The sequence below is a fragment of the Muntiacus reevesi genome, chromosome 18 (assembly GCF_963930625.1).
Source record: "Muntiacus reevesi chromosome 18, mMunRee1.1, whole genome shotgun sequence".
NCBI lineage: Eukaryota > Metazoa > Chordata > Mammalia > Artiodactyla > Cervidae > Muntiacus > Muntiacus reevesi.
In genome coordinates this window covers 57,791,715-57,812,857 of record NC_089266.1, presented here as the reverse complement: position 1 = coordinate 57,812,857, position 21,143 = coordinate 57,791,715, and positions in this window count along the sequence as shown.

Below are 21,143 nucleotides of genomic sequence, written 5' to 3'. Positions count from 1 at the left end.
CATTAACAGACACATAAAAACCAGATGGAGTGCCAAAGTTATTTTGAGAAGTGATGAATAAGCCAGAAGTCTCAACTAAACCCTATTTACTGAGAGAGAAAATTTCTATCTATTTTGAGATTCTGAGACAAGTGAAATAAGTAGTAAACTGGTGTGTGTCACTTAATAACAAAGACTTAATGGAAAATGGAGGGCAAAGGATTGTACTGACCAAGGAATTGTAGGCCAGAGACTCTTTTGTTTAAATTAAGCTCCCAAGATTACTTTCGAATCTAAGACCATATCTAATGATGGACTCTCTTGGAAGGTAAGAACATTCATGGTGATTCAATTCCTTACTCATTTCCATGCATTGCTAAGAGTCTGGCTGTATATGAGGAAGACTGAAAACAATTAATCAAGAATTAATTAATCACAAATAATGTTAATCAGATGCTAGTGACAGGTACCTAGAACAACTCTCTGTGCACTAAAGACATCATATCATGTATTCATTATGAAAACTTTAGGAAGTAAAAAAGATCAGTGCAGGAATATTACAAAAAGAGTTTGGGGTCAGGCTGCTAGCTGCTCAAAACCAATAAACAGGCCAGGTTGGTAGAAAGGAAACTTTGTTTTCTTTCAAATGTCAGTAACTGGAGGGAGGGGAGGGTGGATGTCAGTCCAAAGGCCAACATCTCCTCCACTGGCAACCAGTGAGGCAAAACTTTTTACAGACAGAAGGAGTGGGCTCCAGGCAGAAACAGCACAGTCATCTCTGACAGTTATCTTCAAATTGGTCATCGGTGGTCTGACCAGCATCATCTTGGTTATTTTAGGTACAGTTAATATTCAGTTCTGGGGCTTTCCAGATGGCTCTAGTGGTAAAGAACCCATCAACCAATGCAGGAGACATAAGAGACTCAGGTTTGATCCCTGAGTTGGGAAGATCCCCTGGAAGAGGAAACAGCAACCCACTCCACTATTCTTGCCTGGAGAATCCCATGTACCAAAGAAGTTTGGTGGACTACCGATCATAGGGTTGCAAAGAGTTGGACATGACTGAAGCAACTTAGGATGTATGCATGCATTACTCAGTTCCAGTGTCTGGTTGCTCGCATTTCTCTGAGGTCAGTTCTTGGAACTGTGGCAGCATATGGCATGTGTGCAGTCTGGTTAACTTAAGTTAATGAAGTTAACTTCTTCCACCTAGGGCTTCCATATCTATGAGTTCAGTTCGGTTCAGTCTCTCAGTCGTGTCTGACTCTTTGCGATCCCATGGACTGCAGCATGCCAGGCTTCCCTGTCTATCACCAATTCCTGGAGCTTGCTCAAACTCATGTCCATCAAGTCAGTGATGCCATCCAACCATCTCATCCTCTGTTGTCCCCTTCTCCTCCTGCCTTCAATCTTTCCCAGCATCAGGGTCTTTTCCAATGAGTCTGCTCTTCCCATCAGGTGGCCAAAATATTGGAGCTTCAGCTTCAGCATCAGTCCTTCCAATGAACACTCAGGACTGATTTCCTTTAGGATGGACTGGTTGGATCTCTTTGCAGTCCAAGGGACTCACACGAGTCTACTTCAACACCACAGTTCAAAAACATCAATCCTTTGATGCTCAGTTTTCTTTATAGTCCAACTCTTGAATTCATACATGCCCACTGGAAAAACCATTGCTTTCACTTGATGGACCTTTGTCTCCAAAATAATGTCTCTATGCTGTCTAAGTTGGTCATAGCTTTTCTTCCAAGGAGCAAGCATCTTTTAATTTAATGGCTGCAGTCACCATTTGCAGTGATTTTGGAGCCCCCCAAAATCAAGTCCCTCACTGTTTACATTGTTTCCCCATCTATCAACCATGAAGTGATGGGGCTGTATGCCATGATCTTAGTTTTTGAATGTTGAATTTTAAGCCAGCTTTTCCACACTCCTCTTTCGCTTTCATCAAGAGGCTCTTTAGTCTTTCTTCACTTTCTGCCATAAGGGTGGTGTCATTTGCCTACCTGAGGTTATTGATATTTCTCCCAGAAATCTTAATTCTGGCTTGTGCTTCATCCAGCCCAGCATTTTGTGTGATGTACTCTGCATATAAGTTACATCAGCAGGGTGACAAAACACAGCCTTGACATACTCCTTTCCCAAATAGAAACCAATCTGTTGGCCCAAGTCCAGCTCTAAATGTTGCTTCTTGACCTGCATACAGATTTCTCGGGAGGCAAGTCAGGTGGTCTGGTATTCCCATCCCTTGAAGAATTTTCCACAGACTGTTGTGATTTACACAGCCAGAGGCTTTAGCATAGTCAATAAAGCAAAAGTAGATGTTTTTTCTGGAACTTTCTTGCTTTTTCGATGATCCAGTGAGTTTTGGCAGTTTGATCTCTGCCTCCTCTGTCTTTTCTAAATCCAGTTTTAACATCCGTAAGTTCATGGTTCATGAAACCTGCCTTGGAGAATTTTGGGCATTACTTTGTTGCGTATGAAATATGTGCAATTTTGTGATTGTTTGAACATTCTTTTGCATTGCCTTTCTTTGAGATTGGAATGAAAACTAACCTTTTCCAGTCCTGTGGCCACTGATGAGTTTTCCAAATTTGTGGCCATATTGAGTGCAGCACTTTCACAACATCACCTTTTAGGACTTGAAATAGCTCAACTGGAATTCCATCACCTTCACTAGATTTGTTCATAGTGATGCTGCCTAAGGTCCACTTGATTTCATATTCCAGGTTGTCTGGCTCTAGGTGAGTGATCACATCATCGTGGTTGTCTGGGTCATGAAGATCTTTTTTGTATCATTCTTCTGTGTATTTTTGCCATCTCTTCTTAATATCTTCTGTTTCTTTTATGTCCATACCATTTCTGCTCTTTACTTTGCATGAAACTTTCCCTTGTTATCTCTAATTTTTTTGAAGAGATCTCTAGTCTTTCCCATGCTGTAGTTTTCCTCTATTTGTTTACATCGATTACTTAGGAAGGCTTTCTTATCTCTTGCTGTTCTTCAGAACTCTGCATTCAGATGGATATACATCTTTCCTTTTCTCCTTTGCCTTTCATTTCTCTTCTTTTCTCAGCTATTTGTAAGACTTCCTCAGATAACTATTTTGCCATTTTGCATTTCTTTTTCATAGGGATGGCCTTGATCACTGCCTCCTTTACAATGTCATGAACCTCTGTCCATAGTTCTTCAAGCACTCTGTCTATAAAATCTAATCCCTTGAATCTCTTTGCCACTTCATCTGTTTAATTGTAAGGAATTTGATTTAGGTCCTACCTGAATGGTTTAGTGGTTTTTCTAAGGCAGCTCACAAAATATAGATCATAGTATTTTCTAGAGTCCTTGAGAAGGAACTAAAGATCCTTGACCATGCTTAATGACTACTTTATTATTATTTGGTCTCCTTTGACTATTTTCCTTGGTTTTTGTATGTTCTTAATTCTCTGATTAAGCTTATTTTTGACTCAAGTTTTCCACAGGCAAGAGGCAGGCAGAGGACATGGGGCAGTGGAGGGCAAGGACCATAGTGTCCTACTCTGTTTCAGAAATAGTTGTGTAATTGTACCTGTCACATCCTCAGCCAGTATTGGTTGCCATTAAATTAAGGAGAAAAAAAAAACAAAACTAACATTGAAGTTTGAAGTTTTTAATTATTAACACAAAGTTTATAGATGAAATAATGATGTTAAATGAGGAAATAATAGAAAGGAAAAACCAGACATTGAGACAGAGCCTTAAGAATTTTTTTTTTTTTTTAATTTTTCTGAAGCTCTTAAGAAACATTTTAGCTCAGTCATCCCTAACCTTTCTGGCAGCAGGGACCAGTTTAGTGGAAGACAGTTTTCCCATGGACCTGGGAGAATAGCGGAAGGAGCGTGGTTTAGGCAGCAATGTGAGCCATGGGAGGGATGGTGCAGTCTGTAATATGAGCACTGGTTCAGGTGGTAATGTGAACGATAGATAGCAATGGACAGCACCAGATAAAGCCTCACTTGCTGGTTCACTGCTCACATTTTTTTGAGTATCCCAGTTCCTAACAGGCCACAGGCCCATCCTGGCTTAGAGAGGCTGGGGACCCCTGCTATAGACAACAATTAGGTTTTCACTGTTAAATATAAATAGCCTGTTGTGATAAGTTTAGAGTTGTTCATTCACTACTGTAAAAAACTTAACTTATATAAACACTAACTTAGTCTTGTGAAGTTCTTGAGGAGATTTTATGCCAACTTCAGTAATTTTCTTGACAACCTCTTGATTGACACCAAGGTTGGTTCAATCAGGTGATCACAGGAAGTGAAAGCAAGAGACTAAAAAAACTTACAGAAAGGTTTCAGGAAGATAGGAGAGGAACTGCATCCCAAAGTTGATAATTAGGTTCAAATAGGAGGGTAAAGCCAAGTAACAACAGCTGCAAGAGGGAATGATCAAGAGGATCACCAGGAATTGCAGACAATGTGTGATTGCCAAGGGCTGATGCTTTTTTTTTGTTTGTTTTTGATAAGTTCTTGAGAAACTGATTCTTATCTATCTTTTGACAGAAGACTGATGTGGCTTACAGATTTAGAGTTTCTTAGGTCAAAACCAAAAAGAATAAGAGAGTGAGAAAACTAGCACTCTTCTCCCCATAGCTAATGTCAAGTCTGTGATGCCTGGCTCAAAACAAGAGGGGTCAGCATTCTTTGACTAGGAAAAAAGGTGAAAGGAAGATTTACTAAAGAGCTCCCCATGCCTTTGCATCCCTCACAGTATCTCCTCTTTACCAGTCTAAAAGGAATGCTTGAATGCTTCATATTTGTGTTTCATTTATGGGTGGTAATGAAAGAAGAGGAGATCGAAAACAATAAAAATGCAAGATCATAGCACTTCGCAAAGTAAAAGGATACTTAAAAGGAACAGGAAAAATGTTCTCAGTTCAGGAAATGTTATGAAATTCTGCAGTTTTAATGAGGTAGGTATGCATTAGATCCCTCCCATTATCATATAATTAAATAGAAGATGGCTAGAGTACAGAATTCTGAGGTGAGCAGACATATATTCCACTTGGCTGACTTTCCAGCTGAGCAAATGTTTCTCTTGGATTGAACACAGACCTTCATTCATTTTCATTGTGAATCATTTTCCTAGAAGTCACTGTTGCATAAATGGTGCTTCCCTGATGCCTGATTAACCCAGACAGCCAGAATCAGTAAGTGTGCAAACGGGCTCAATAACCAAGTTTCTTTTCCAAGAGATTTCCTTGTCAATTTTCTCATTCTGGACTGTGTAATGGTCTTTCTATGAGAATCCCCAAGTAGCAATCATTGCATTAATTCTGATAACCCTTTTGTGCTGTGTTCATTGCCAACATAACTCTCTTTCAGACCTCCCTAGAATCTAGTGGAAGTTCTTCATTTACCCTGAGATCTCACAGCTGGTGTTTTTCTTCTGCTTTTCCCACCCAATGGCAGAACTTGGAAAGATACCAAAGAACTTCTATAAATACACAGAAAACAATCTAAAAATCACTATAAAATCTTGGGGGGCTTCCCCAATGGCTCAGCAGGTAAATAATGTGCCTGCAATGCAGGAGATGAAAGAGACATGGGTTTAGTCCCTGGGTCAGGAAGATCCCCTGGAAGAGGGCATGGCAACCCACTGCAGTATTCTTAGAGGGAAAATCCCATGGACTCGGGAGCCTGGCAGGTCCATGGGGTCACAAACAGTCAGACATTACTGAAGTGATTGACCACACATGCACAAAACCTTGGGGACTAGATGGAGATACTTGTATAATCAGAAAAAGAAAGTATTTTGTTATGAAAATATCTTGTAAAATATAATTTCTTATAAAATTATGGGATAAAAACAAAAAAATGCTAAAATATTGACACTCATCTCTGGAACATATTATTAAAGGTAATTGTGCTTTCCATTTTTATAAACATTGGTAGTATCTAAAATTTCCTCAGTGATCAAGAATTTGACTATAATTTTTAAGACATTTTAATTGTTCTATCTTTTATTTGTATTTTTAATCAGAGGAAATTGCTATACAGTGTTGACTTGGCATGTCTTAATTTGTTATTTTATAGATGAAGAAAATGAGTTCCAAGACTGGATAAAATGACCTGTCCACTATCAAATACTCATATTATTACTTGAGGTAATTGCATATCTCTTACCTTAAAGATTAACCTCAAACAGAATAGGAATATCTCTATTCTGATTGAGTTTAAGTCTCAGTTACACCGTAGAGTGATATACTGTCCTAGAAAGTCCACTAGACAAAGAATCACTTAAATACTTATCAGAATGTCTGACACATTATTGATGCCTCATGACTAGGACAAGCTGGTGATAAATGGATGGATGATAATAAAAGTTGCTCAAATGGACCACTAGGGATCATTGTCACATGATGTATTTGACCAAGGCAGTATTCCTTATGTTATAGCAAACTGGCGGAGAGGGCCATCATTTTGGAAACTGAATACTTATACTTATTTATTTATTTATTTATTTTTAACTTGCTGCCTGGGATAAATGAGGTTGTCCTGAAATAGGAAAAAAAAAAAAATATATATATATATATATATATATAAAAGAGGGAAAACAAAAACACCAGTCATAAATAAAAAAAGACTGCTTTCAAGTTAGTAATTATGTCAAACAAATAAAACTGTCCAGTATTATTCTTTAGCTTCATTTGACTCCTTTAGAAAAACTCAAAAGAAAAAAAAAAAAAAATGAAGCAATTTATTACCCTACAGAGACATTTCTATCTATGAATATGCAACTGGTTTTATGAAGTTTCCAACATAAATTGACTGTTTCAGCAAATTGGAGGTTGAAGGCACATGCTAATACCAATAAATTGGATTTGTTTTGGGGAAATTTATGTGTGCATACATAAAATATTTGCATTCAACCACAGATGGAAAAGGTATCATAGCTAAGGTAACAATGTATACATTACACTGGAAGATGCAATTTATGTATGAAACAATTCAATCACTGATTATAACAGTGACACATTCTGGGATGATACACCTTTAAACTCAGCATTAAACATGAATGTGGGATTCCTACAATTTGCCAAGCACAATCTTCCACCTGTCTGATTTATTTTTACATAGCTTCTTAAAGCACTTAAGAGTATATTTTATTTACTAATTGCTCATCAAATTTAAAAGGATAAAAGTCATGTAAAATATTTATAGAGTATAATTTTAAATGTCCTATGGATTCTGCTACGTGAATGATAATGCAAAAGTAAAATACAAACTGTTGAGAACCAACAGGCAAAGTTAAAGTTACAGCTATGTGCTATGTTCTAACTATGCAAACTTAGCAATTTATTTATTTAGCTTGGAGGAGCTACATCAGTTTGTACAATAGACATGATGTTACTCTACAATAGATGTGTAAAATAGACATGATATTATTGTTTATTTGTACAATAGTACAATAGACATGCTATTACTGTATAATAGACATGCTATTGTCCAATAGACATGATATTACTACTTATTTCATAAGTGTCTGTGAGGATCTAATCACATATACATATATGTATACATATTTATGTGTAAATATAAAATACATATGTGTGTATATATGTGTGTATATACATTTATAAGGGCTTCCCTGGTGGCTCAGTTGGTAAAGAATCCACCTGCAATGAGGGAGACCTGAGTTTGACCCCTGGGTTGGGAAGATACCCTGGACTAGGGCATAACCACCCACTCCCCAGTATCCATGCCTGGAGAATCCCCATGGACAGAGAAGCCTACAGTCTGTGGGGCCACAAGGAGTCAGACACAACTAGGGACTAGGCATAGCACATATGTATATAAAAATTTTATTATAGCATCTAGTAAATGGTAAGCTCTCAATAATCCCTATTTTCATTTATTTTCTATAAAACTAACATTTTAGGATCACAAGTCTCTTTGAAACTGGGCTTGCATTTTCAGAGTATTAAGCATTCCTTTAATACTGAATGCCACTGGCATTTAAAGTAAGAGAGATGATATGGATAGTTTCAAACGAAGCTGATTGTTCAGAAGCCTGAATGTTACTAATAACATAAATAGTGAGTAAACTTTGCATAGAAGGAGCACAGATAAAAACTAATTTGAAAGACAGACTTAGATTTCACAGAAATATTTCTCAAGAAAAGATCCTGGGAAGGGAATCTGGGGCCATTTTTTAAACCACAGGGTCAGAATGTGATTTATTTTTGTTGTTTGTTTTCTTCTCTGAATATAGCCCAGGTCTTTCATTTAACTTTGTCCTCGGCCCAGCCCCCACCCATTCAATCACAATTTATGCCTTCAGTAGAATGAAAACCAAAGGTTAAAAAGAAACCATCCATGTCATGTGAAACTCTTTAAGATGGTTAGGCACAAGCAGCATCGCTTCTGTACCTCCTTTACAAAACCAGTTACAAAAGGGAGAAAGATATAGATCTGTTCTTTTGGCATTGACTCTGTGCAGCCCTGGCATTTGAAAGGCATTCACATATTAGTGGCCTAACCACTTCCTAAGGGGATGGCAGAGAGTTGGTACTTGGTGGGAAAGGGTAGATGGAAATATGAGAGGCAGCAGCAATCCCAGAAGGAGTGCTAAGAGTCCCAAGCATATAGTAAACACTCGAGAAATACTTGTTTAACACCTTCAAGATCTCTCTCTTCTGGGCTAAACTGTGTTCAAGAAATCATGTTTAAGTCTGAAGCCCTGGTAATTATGCATGTGATCTTATCTGGAAATAGGGCCATAAAGTTAAAGTAAGGTCATATTGGATTAGGATGCATTTTAATCCAATTATTGGTATCTTTGTGAAAAGGAAATTTGGACAGAACATAAATGAAAGGAGAAAGCCAAATGACTCCAACAACAGAAATTAGGCTGAAGTGAAGGGATGCCAAAAATTGCCAGCAACTGCTAAAAGCTAGGGGCACATGTGGAAGAATTCTCCTTAGGGCTGTCAGAGAGGGTACAACCCTGTTAATACCTTCATTTCAGACTTCTGGCCTACAGAACTGGTTCAGTTCAGTTCAGTCGCTCAGTGGTGTCCAACTCTTTGTGACCCCATGGACTGCAGTATGCCAGGCTTCCCTGTCCTTCAACAACTTCCAGAACTTGCTCAAATTCGTGTCCATTGAGTTGATGATGCCATCCAACCATCTCATCCTCTGTCATCCCCTTCTCCTGCCTTCAATTTTTCCCAACATCAGGGTCTTTTCCAATGAGTCGGACTTTCCCATCAGGTAGCCAAAGTATTGGAGTTTCAGCTTCAGCTTCAGTCCTTCCAATGAATATTGAGAACTGACTTCCTTTGGATAGACTGGTTTGATCTCCTTGCATTCCAAGGGACTCCGGAAGAGAATACATTTTTGTTTTTTATGGCACTAGTTTATATCAGCCCAAGCAAACTAACACATTTCCAATGAAAATATCTTGCCAACATCTAGTAAAATCAATGGGGCTTAGTGGGGAGTTAAAACACCTTTTAGAAGGATTTATGTTGACTGGTAAAATGGCAATAATAAAGAAGAGCTTAACATAATCTACAAAAACTTTTGTTGGCCATTGAGGGTTGGTCACATTACCTAAAACCCTCTTGCAAGGATGATCTTCAAAGGACTGTCCATAGAAATTGAATAAAAAGGGCAAGAGGGAAGGAACTATCGGGAGCTGGTGTTTTAGAACAGGTAAAAGCAACATCATTTTCCAATGTCTTTTAGCTCCACATGTGGGAGGCCCAAGGAAATGCAAGCTATAATATAGAATGATTTCCATTTGATTAGATGAAGAACTGCATTAGTTTGTCTTTTCCTACATGTAGATCTGTTTCAGTTTTAAATGTTGGGTCATTTATTACCTAGAAATGTGCTTGTCACTACAATGATTCTGCCAACTATTCCACTTAAAAGGCTCTTGGTTGCTGAACACAGTTAAAAGTAATTCAGAAATGCTGACTCTGGAGAAATATTGGCAGATAGGACTATGGTAAATATACATGATAAATTGTATATGTATTTTTTCTTCTTAAAATTGTCTATGATTAAATTATTTGTAGTAAATATTTAGTCAGCTAAGAACAAAATCATTAACAAAAATGTGAAATCAGCCTTGGCAGGGTGGTTAAAAAGGCTGTATGTGAAGAGAATGATTTCTAATCACTGTATCCATTGGATGGATTCCAGCAGTTTCTAGGTAGACCCAGATATATTGCTTAGGAAAAAAGTTTGTGGGTATAGCAACAACCTTCAGTTCAGTTCAGTTCAGTTCAGTTGCACAGTCGTGTCTGACCCTTTGCGATCCCATGAATCGCAGCATGCCAGGTATCCCTGTCCATCACAAACTCCTGGAGTTTACTCAAACTCATTCCCATCGAGTCGGTGATGCCATCCAGCCATCTCATCCTCTGTCGTCCCCTTCTCCTCCTGCCCGCAGTCCCTTCCAGAATCACTGTCTTTTCCAATGAGTCAACTCTTCGCATGAGGTGGCCAAAGTATTGGAGTTTCAGCTTCAGCATCAGTCTTTCCAATGAACACCCAGGACTGATCTCCTTCCGGATGGAGTGGTTGGATCTTCTTGCAGTCCAAGGGACTCTCAAGAGTCATTTCCAAAACCACAGTTTAAAAGCATCAATTCTTTGGCGTTCAGCTTTCTTCACAGTCCAACTCTCACATCCATACATGACCACTGGTAAAACCATAGCCTTGACCAGTCGGATCTTTGATGGCAAAATAATGTCTCTGCTTTTTAATATGCTATCTAGGTTGGTCATAACTTTCCTTCCAAGGAGTAAGTGTCTTTTAATTTCATGACTGCAGTCACCATCTGCAGTGATTTTGAAGCCCCAAAAAATAAAGTCTGACACGGTTTCCACTGTCTACCCATCTATTTCCCATGAGGTGATGGGACCAGATGCCACAATCTTAGTTTTCTGAATGTTAAGCTTTAAGCCAACTTTTTCACTTTCCTCTTTCACTTTCATCAAGAGGCTTTTTAGTTCCTCTTCACTCTCTGCCATAAGGGTGGTGTCATCTGCATATCTGAGGTTATTGATATTTCTCCATGCAACCTTGATTCCAGCTTGTGCTTCTTCCAGCCCAGCATTTCTCTTGATGTACTCTGCATATAAGTAAATAAGCAGGGTGACAATATACAGCCTTGATGCACTCCATTTCCTAATTGGATCCAGTCTGTTGTTCCATGTCCAGTTCTAGCTGTTGCTTCCTGACCTGAATACAGGTTTCTCAAGAGGCAAGTCAAGTGGTCTAGTATTCCCATCTCTTTCAGAATTTTCTGGAGTTTATTGTGATCCACATAGTCGAAGACTTTGGTGCAGTCAATAAAGCAGAAATACATGTTTTTCTGGAACTCTGTTGCTTTTTCCATGAACCAGCAGATATTGGCAATTTGATCTATGGTTCCTCTGCTTTTTCTAAAACCAGCTTGAACATCTGGAAGTTCTTGGTTCATGTATTGCTGAAGCCTGACTTGGAGAATTTTGAGCATTACTTTGCTAACGTGTGAGATTAGTGCAATTGTGCAGTAGTTTGAGCATTCTTTGAGATTGCCTTTCTTAGGGATTGGAATGAAAATTGACCATTTCCTGTCCTGTGGCCACTGCTGAGTTTTCCAAATTTGCCAGCATATTGAGTGCAGCACTTGCACAGCATCATCTTTCAGGATTTGAAAAAGCTCAACTGGAATTCCATCACCTCCACTAGCTTTGTTCATAGTGATGCTTTCTAAGGCCCACTTGACTTCACTTTCTAGGAGGTCCGGCTCTAGGTGAGTGATCACACCATTGTGATTAGCTGGGTTTTGAAGATCTTTTCTGTACAGTTCTTCTGTGTATTCTTGCCACGTCTTCTTAATATTTTCTGCTTCTCTTAGGTTCATACCATTTCTGCCCTTTATTGAGCCCATGTTTGCATGAAATATTCCCTTGGTATCTCTAATTTTCTTGAAGAGATCTCTAGCCTTTCCCATTCTGTTGTTTTCCTCTATTTCTTTGCATTGATTGCTGAGGAAGGCTTTCTTATCTCTCCTTCTATTCTTCGGAACTCTGCATTCAAATGGGAATATTTTTCCTTTTCTCCTTTGCTTTTCACTTCTCTTCATTTCACAGCTATTTGTAAGGCCTCCTTACAATGTACTAAAACTAATTTTATTATTTTAGTTCTTCCATGAACTGGTGAAGCCTATGTCTTTTACATATATTGACTTACTAGGCTTGCATGCATGCATGCTCAACTGTGTTGGAGTCTTTGCAACCCTATGTACTACATCCCCAAAGTTCCTCTGTCCATGGGATTGTCCAAGCAAGAATACTGGAGTAGGTTGCCATTTCCTTCTCCATGGGTCTCTCCTACCCAGGAGTCAAACTCATCTCTCCTGCATTGACAGGCAGATTCTTTACCTTTGAGCCACCTAGGCAGCCCTTACCAAGTTTAAGTCACTATAAAACCCCCAGGCAAAGAGAGGTTAGTAGTGCGGAATTGTGAGTTCAAGCTGCAAACTGTAGTTCTAAAGATCTGCATTATTTACTAACTGTTTCAGGGTGGAAACAGCTCAGGTGTGAGAAAGCAGTTAGTTGTTGTCATGGAGTCCTTCAAATGATGAAAATTATTGGCCTTTGATGGTTCATGGAACATATCACATGAGTAGACTATTAGTATACAATACAGAGAGAACAGTAAACACATAATCATCTTCAAAAGAATTTGGAAGAATGTTCAGAAAACTGTTTCTGTTCCCAGAGGAGGCTGAAAAATATGAAGAATCTTGATATTTTGGTATTTTAATCAGTTTGGGCTGCTATAAGGAGTGGCAACTGGAGAGGAGATACCGCATATCCAAGGTCAGGCGCGGAGGCTGAGAAGAGATACCCAATGTCCAAAGTAAGGAGCAATGGCTGTGCTTTGCTGGAGCAGCCGTGAAGAGATATCCCAAGTTCAAGGTAAGAGAAACCCGAGTAAAAGAGTAGGTGCTGAGAGAGGGCATCAGAGGGCAGATCGACTGAAACCAAAATCAAAGAAAACTAGCCAATCTGATCGTATGGACCATGGCCTTGTCTAACCCAATGAAACTAAGCCATGTCATGTAGGGCCACCCAAGACGGATGGCTCATGGTGGAGAGTTCTGACAAAATATGATCTGCTGGAAAAGGGAATGGCAAACCACTTCAGTAATCTTGCCTTGAAAATCCCATGAACAGTATGAAAAGGCAAAAAGATAAGACACTGAAAGATGAACCCCACAGGTTGATAGGTGCCCAATATGCTACTGGAGATCAGTGGAGAAATAACTCTAGAAAGAATGAAGGGACGGAGCCAAAGCAAAAACAACACCCAGTTGTGGATGTGACTGGTGAAGGAAGTAAGGTCCGATGCTGTAAAGAGTAGTATTGCATAGGAACCTGAAATGTTAGGCCCATGAATCAAGGCAAATTGGAAGTGGTCAAACAGGAGATGACAAGAGTGAACGTTGACATTCTAGGTATCAACGAGCTAAAAAGGACTGGAACGGGTGAATTTAACTCAGATGACCATTATATCTACTACTGTGGGCAGGAACCCCTTAGAAGAACTGGAGTAGCCATCATAGTCAGGAAAAGAGTCTGAAATGCAGTACTTGGATGCAATCTCAAAAATGACAGAATGATCTCTATTCATTTCCAAGGCAAACCATTCAATATCACGGTAATCCAAGCCTATGCTCCAACCAGTAATGCTGAAAAAGCCGAAGCTGAATGGTTCTATGAAGACCTATAAGACATTTTAGAATGAACCAAAAAAGGTGTCCTTTTCATTATAGGGGACTGGAATGCAAAAGTAGGCAGTCAAGAAACACCTGGAGTAACAGGCAAATTTGGCCTTGGACTACAGAATGAAGCAGGGCAAAGGTTAATAGAGTTTAGCCAAGAGAACACACTGGCCATAGCAAATGCCCTCTTCCAACAACATAAGAGAAGACTACACATGGACATCACCAGATTGCCAAAACTGAAATCAGATTGATTATATTCTTTGCAGCCAAAGATGGAGCAGCTCTAAACAGTCAGCAAAAACAAGACCGGAAGCTGACTGTGTCTTAGATCATGAACACTTTATTGCCAAATTCAGACTCAAATTAAAGAAAGTGGGGGAAACCACTAGACCATTCAGATATAACCTAAATAAAATCTTTTATGATTATGCAGTGGAGGTGAGAAATAGATTTCAGGCACTAGATCTAATAGACAGAGTGCCTGATGAAGTATGGATGGAGGTTCATGACATTGTACAGGAGACAGGGTACAAGACCATCCCCAAGAAAAAGAAATGCAAAAAAGCAAAATGGCTCACTGAGGAGGCCTTACAAATAGCTGTGAAAAAGAGAGAAGTGAAAAGCAAAGGAGAAAAAGAAATATATACCCATTTGAATGCAGAGTTCCAAAGAATAGAAAGAAGAGATTTAAAAAAAAAAAAAAAAAAAAGCCTTCTTCAGTAATCAGTGCAAAGAAATAGAGGAAAATAATAGAATGTGAAATAATAGAGATCACTTCAAGAAAGTGAGAGATACCAAGGGAATATTTCCTGCAAAGATGGGCTAAATAAAGGATAAAAATGGTATGGACCTAACAGAGGCAGAATATATTAAGAAGAGGTGGCAGGAATACACAGAAGAACTGTACAAAAAAGACTTTCATGACCCAAATAATCATGATGGTGTGATCACTCACCCAGACATCCTGGAATGTAAAGTCAAGTGGGCCTTAGAAAGCATCACTGCAACTAAAGCTAGCGGAGGTGATGGAATTCCAGTTGAGCTATTTCAAATCCTAAAAGATGATGTCGTGAAAGTTCTACACTCAACATGCCAGCAAATTTGGAAAACTCAGTAGTGGCCACAGGACTGGAAAAGGTCAGTTTTTATTCCAATCTCAGAGAAAGGCAATGACAAAGAATGCTCAAACTACCACACAGTTGCACTCATCTCACATGCTAGCAAAGTAATGATCAAAATTTTCCAAGACAGGCGTCAGTAAAACGTGAACCATGAACTTCCAGATGTTCAAGCTGGTTTTAGAAAAGGCAGAGGAAGCAGAGATCCATTTGCCAACATCCTCTGGATCATAAAAAAGAAAGAGAGTTCTATAAAAACATCCATTTCTGCTTTTTACCAAAGCCTTTGACTGTGTGGATCACAATAAACTGTGGAAAAATCTCAAAGAGATGGGAATACCAGACCACCTGAACTGCCTCTTAAGAAATCTGTTTGCAGGTCAGGAAACAACACTTAGAACTCGACATGGAACAACAGGCTGGTTCCAAACACGTGAAGGAGAACATCAAGGCTGTATATTGTCACCCTACTTATTTAACCTATATGCAGAGTACATAGCGAGCAATGCTGGCTGGATGAAGCACAAACTGGATTCAAGATTACCAGGAGAAATATCAATAACCTCAGATATGCACATGACATCACCCTTAGGGCAGAAAGTGAAGAAGAGCTATAGATCCTCTTGATAAAAGTGAAAGAGAAGAGTGAAAAAATTGGTTTAAAGCTCAACATTCAGAAAACTAAGAGCATGGCATCCGGTCCCATCACTTCATGGGAAATAGATGGGGAGACAGTGGAAACAGCATCAGACTTTATTTTGGGGGGCTCCAAAATCACTGCAGATGGTGACTGCAGCCATGAAATTAAAAGACACTTACTCCTTGGAAGAGGAGTTATGGCCAACCTAGACAGCATATTAAAAATCACAGACATTATTTTGCCAACAAAGGTCCGTCTAGTCAAGGCTATGGTTTTTCCAGTAGTCATGTATGGATGTGAGAGTTGGACTATAAAGAAGGCTGAGTGCTAAAGAATTGATGCTTTTGAACTGTGGTGTTGGAGAAGACTCTTGAGATTCCCTTGGACTGCAGAGATCCAATCAGTCAATCCTAAAGGTGATCAGTCCTGGGTGTTCATTAGAAGGATTGATGTTGGAGCTGAAATTCCAATACTTTGGCCACCTGATGCGAAGAACTGAGTCATTTGAAAAGACCCTCATGCTGGGAAAGATTGAGGGCAGGAGGAGAAGGGGACAACAGAGGATGAGATGGTTGGATGGCATCACCTACTCAATGTACATGAGTTTGGATGAAACTCTGGCGGTTGGTGATGGTCAAGGAGGCCTGCCATGCTGCAGTCCGTGGGGTCACAAAGAGTCGGATTCGATTGAGTGAACTGAACTGAATGGAAGGTTATACCAAAGACTGGATGGGTTAAACAATAGAAACTTGCTTCTCACAGTTCTGGAGGCTAGGCAGTCCAAGATCACAGTAATAGCTGATCCTATTCCTGCTGAGAGCTCTCTTCCTTGTCTCATCTATATATGAGAGAGGGAGAGAGAAAGAGAGAGAAATTTATTCTAAAGAATTGACTTATGCAGGTTTGAAGGCTGCTAAGTCCAAAATTTGCCTGAATATCAAGGGAAGAGTAGATATTGTAGTTGGTGTCCAAAACCAGTCTTCAGAAAGAACTCTCTTTCCCTTGGGGCAATAATCTGTTTTCTTTAAAGGCCTTCAACTGATTTGCTGTTGTTGTTCAGTTGCTAAGTTGTGTCCAATTCTTTGTTGGACTACAGCTTTCCAGGCCTCTCTGTTCTTCACTGTCTCCCAAAGTTCATTCAGATTCATGTCCATTGAGTTCATAATGCCATCCAACCATCTCATCCTTTGTTGCCCTCCTGTCCTCCTACCCTCAATCTTTCAACTGATTAGATAAGGCCAACTCACATTATGGAGAATAATCTGCTTTACTCAAATTTGACTGATTTAAATGTTAATCTCATCTAGAATTATCTTCATATCAATATCCAAACTGTTGTTTAACCAAATATTTGGAAACTATAGCTTAACCAATTTGACCCATGAAATCAAACATCACACCCACTTAACCTAGAGCTCCATGAGGGTGTAGGTTATAACTGTACTATTCATTGGTCTATCTCTGGCCCCCAGGATACGCTGTGCCTAAGGGAGTGGCAGGGATACAAAAGCCCCATTATTTCTTAAAAGATGCTTTAGAAGATTGAAGCTACAAGGTCCACAACCCAGAATATCACATAATACAAAGCAAGAGTTGTGTCAGAAAAAGGCACAAAAGGAGGCTTGGTCAAAGAGTGCGGACTATTTAGAGTCTTTCTGTGTGATGTCACAGGGAAGTGATACTGTGTGTACAAATAAGTCATTAATGAGAAAAGACAGCTGGAGGCCTACAGGTTCCCTTTATTTCTGATCAGTATAAGGGCCAAGTTGCTGATACACTTGGATATTCTTACAATTACAGTAAATAAAAGTAGGCTAGCAGTTTACTTCTGTTACATGAAAAAGAAAAAAAAAAAAACAGAAGTCAGTGTGAACTTGAGTCATATTATCTCTCATTCTAGAGAAATTCTAATCTGTAGATGTTGTGTGATGGATTTTCAAGGTCATGGATACAAGTAAGTATTTGAGATGAGATTTAAACATTTCATATCTCTGCTCTGTCATTGCTATATACCGAAACAAAAATATTTTCTTGGAAAACATGTCAGGTCAGAATTTCATGTTAGCCTTTATTTAGATGCAATATATATTAAGCACTGCTAACAAAATGCAATTTTTCTGTTTGTCCTGATTTCTGACTCTGTTTTTCCCTGGGATCCATGACCTTTCTGAAAATCATGGCAGTGAATCATCTCTATATATTTTGAGAAAATAGAGTTCTGGTGCACTCTGTTATGACTCACGACTTCAGATTACGTGGAAATAGGTTTTGAGTCTTTAATTCTCATTTCTTCTGTTTCTGCATCATTTGGGTTTTTCACAACTTACTTCTTTAATGCTTAGCTTTTGCTTTGTTTGGTGTCTTTTGTTACAACGTACTAGAAGCTGCATGAGCTACTGGATGGTCAAGTAGGCTTAAGCAAGGTTAAGGAAAGCCTGTCTCAAATTTTGGATCATGTCTTCTTTCCTCTATCTTTTTCTTTTGAACTACCACCAATCCTGTGCTGTTTGTTTTTTTCTTTTTCTTTCCATAAAATTACCTTTAGTGTTATTTCTAAATATATAAATCATATTCATCTAATAAGAAAAAGAAATCACTCTGAAAAAGATAATGAAAGTAAAATTCATTTCAAATCTCACTTTACCATAGTTAATAACTACAGTTAATACTTTGATAAATACAATGAGGACAGACTATCTCCCTTTTTCTTATCTGTGTATGTTTGTGATATATATGCACACTTTTGTATACACACACTATTTTCGGTATGCTCTTTGTATCTTTGTGTCTTTTAACATCACTACTTAACCTCAAAAGGCTAATCTGTATAGGCTTCCTTAACTTTGGCTTCTTTTTGGGTTAGGCCAATCAGAAGTTCTAGAAGGAAGACAGAAGTTGAAATGAGAGTGAGGGGTGAAGACATTTCTCTAGTCCCCTTGCTTTTGGCTTGCTTGAAGTAGACTTTTATTCTTCTATGAGTGCTCCCTCAAGACAGACACCTATATAAGTATTTTTGACTTCTAGATCCTGTTAGCTTCTGTCTTCTGTCTCGCAGCAAGTTTAGGGATTGTAAGGGTTCCACTGAAAGTAGCCTCAGGATGTATGCTATTCCTTGGGTCCCTGTATTATGCTCACCACTTTAAAAAGATCTATTATCAATCAGTCCTCAAATTATTCTAATTTGAATATAACACCTGTTTTGTAACACTTCCCCACACAACACCACACACACACAGACACACACACCCCTTATATTACTTATAGAATGGATGGTGGTGCATGCTATTCAAACATTTCCTTAATTAGCTTTTTTTTTTAATTGAAAGATAATTGCTTTTTTTGTTGTTTTCTGTCAAACCTTAACATGAATCAGCCATGGGTATACATATACCCCCTCCCTTCTGAACCTCCCCCATTCCCTCCCATCCCACCCCTCTCGGTTGATACAGAGCCCCTGTTTGAGTTTCCTGAGCCACATAGCAAATTCCCGCTGGCTTTTTATTTTACATATGGTAATGTAAGTTTCCATGTTACTCTCTCCATACATTTCACCCCCTCCTCCCCTCTCCCCAGGTTCATAAGTCCATTCTCTATGTCTGACCTTTAAATAAATTCTTCAGTACCATTTTTCTAGATTCCATATATATGCATTAGGATAAGATATTTATTTTTCTCTTTCTGACTGACTTCACTCTGTATAATAGGTTCTAGGTTCATCCACCTCATTAAAATTGGCTCAAACACATCCCTATTTATGACTGAGTAATATTCCACTGTGTATATGTACCACTTCTTTATCCATTCATCTGTCAATGGACATCTAGGTTGCTTCCATGTTCCAGCTATTGTAAATAGTGCTGCAATGAACAATGGGATACATGTGTCTTTTTCAGTTTTGGTTTCCTCAGGGTATATGCCTAGGAGTGGGATTGCTGGGTCATATGGTAGTTTTATTCCTAGTTTTATTCCTAGTTTTCTATACTATTTTCCATCGTGGCTGTATCAATTTATGCTCCCAACAACAGTGCAAGATCATCCCCTTTTTTTCCCACACCCTCTCCAGCATTTATTGTTTGTAGGTTTTTGATGATGACCATCCTAACTGGTGTGAGATGATATCTCATTGTAGTTTTGATTTGCATTTCTCTAATAATGATCAATGTTGAACATGCTTTCATGTGTTTGTCAACCATCTGTGTCTTCTCTGGAGAAATGTCTGTTTAGGTCTTTTTTCCACTTTTTGATTGGGTTTTTTGTTTTTCTGGTATTAAGTTGTATGAGCTGCTTGTATATTTTGGAAGTTAATCCTTTGCCAGTTATTTCATTTGCTATTACTTTCTCCCATTCTGAGGATTGTCTTTTCACCTTGCTTATAGCTTCTTTTGCAGTGAAAAAGCTTTTAAGTTTAGTCAGATCCCACTTGTTTGCTTTTATTTTTATCTCCGTTACTTTAGGAGGTGGGTCATAGAGGATCTTGCTTTGATTTATGTCATCAAGTGCTCTACCTATGTTTTCCTCTAAGAGTTTGATAGTTTCTGGTCTTACATTTAGGTCTTTATTCCATTTTGAGTTTATCTTTGTATATGGTGTTAGGAAGTGCTCTAATTTCATTCCTTACATGTAGCTGCCCAGTATTCCCAGCACTATTTATTGAAGAGGCTGTCTTTGGCCCACTGTATATTCTTGGATCCTTTGTCAAAAATAAGGTACCCATGGGTACCATAATTTGCTTTTCTAGTCTCATCTTGATGGATATTTAGAGTACTTCATTTTTTCCTAGTAGTAGTAATGAAACTATTAGCAACTCCATTTACATATTTTGCCAAATTTTTGCAAGGTTATTTTATAGTAAACTAACAATAGTGCTTCTTTGTCAAAGGTATGCATATTTTCAATTTGATAGGTATCATTTTTTCTTTTAGATTGTTGTAATAATTTGGATTAGAATGGACATTTCTGTCTCCCATGCACATTGTCAGTACTGTAATTTAGCAAACATATTAATCTTTGCCAATGTGAGACATGACAAATGTCACTACCATTTTAATTTCTCTTTCTTTAGCTATGAGTGATGTTGAACTTTTCACGTATTTATTTAACCATTTGCATTTATTTCCTAGGAACTTCCTATCCACACACTTAGTTAGTTTGTTCAGTCGCTCAGTCGTGTCCGACTCTTTGCGACCCCATGAATTGCAGCACGCCAGGCCTCACTGTCCATCATAAACTCCTGGACATTACTCAAACTCATGCCCATCGAGCCAGTGATGTCATCCAGCCATCTCATCCTCTGTCGTCCCCTTCTCCTCCTGCCCCCAATCCCTCCCAGCATCAGGGTCTTTTCCAGTGAGTCAACACTTCGCATGAGGTGGCCAAAGTATTGGAGTTTCAGCTTCGGCATCAGTCCTTCCAATGAACACCCAGGACTGATCTCCTTTAGGATGGACTGGTTGGATCTCCTTGCAGTCCAAGGGACTCTCAAGTCTTCTCTAACACCATAGTTCAAAAGCATCAATTTTTCAGTGCTCAGCTTTCTTCACAGTCCAACTCTCACATCCACACATGACTACTGGAAAAACCATAGCCTTGACTAGACGAACCTTTGTTGGCAAAGTAATGTCTCTGCTTTTTAATACACTTT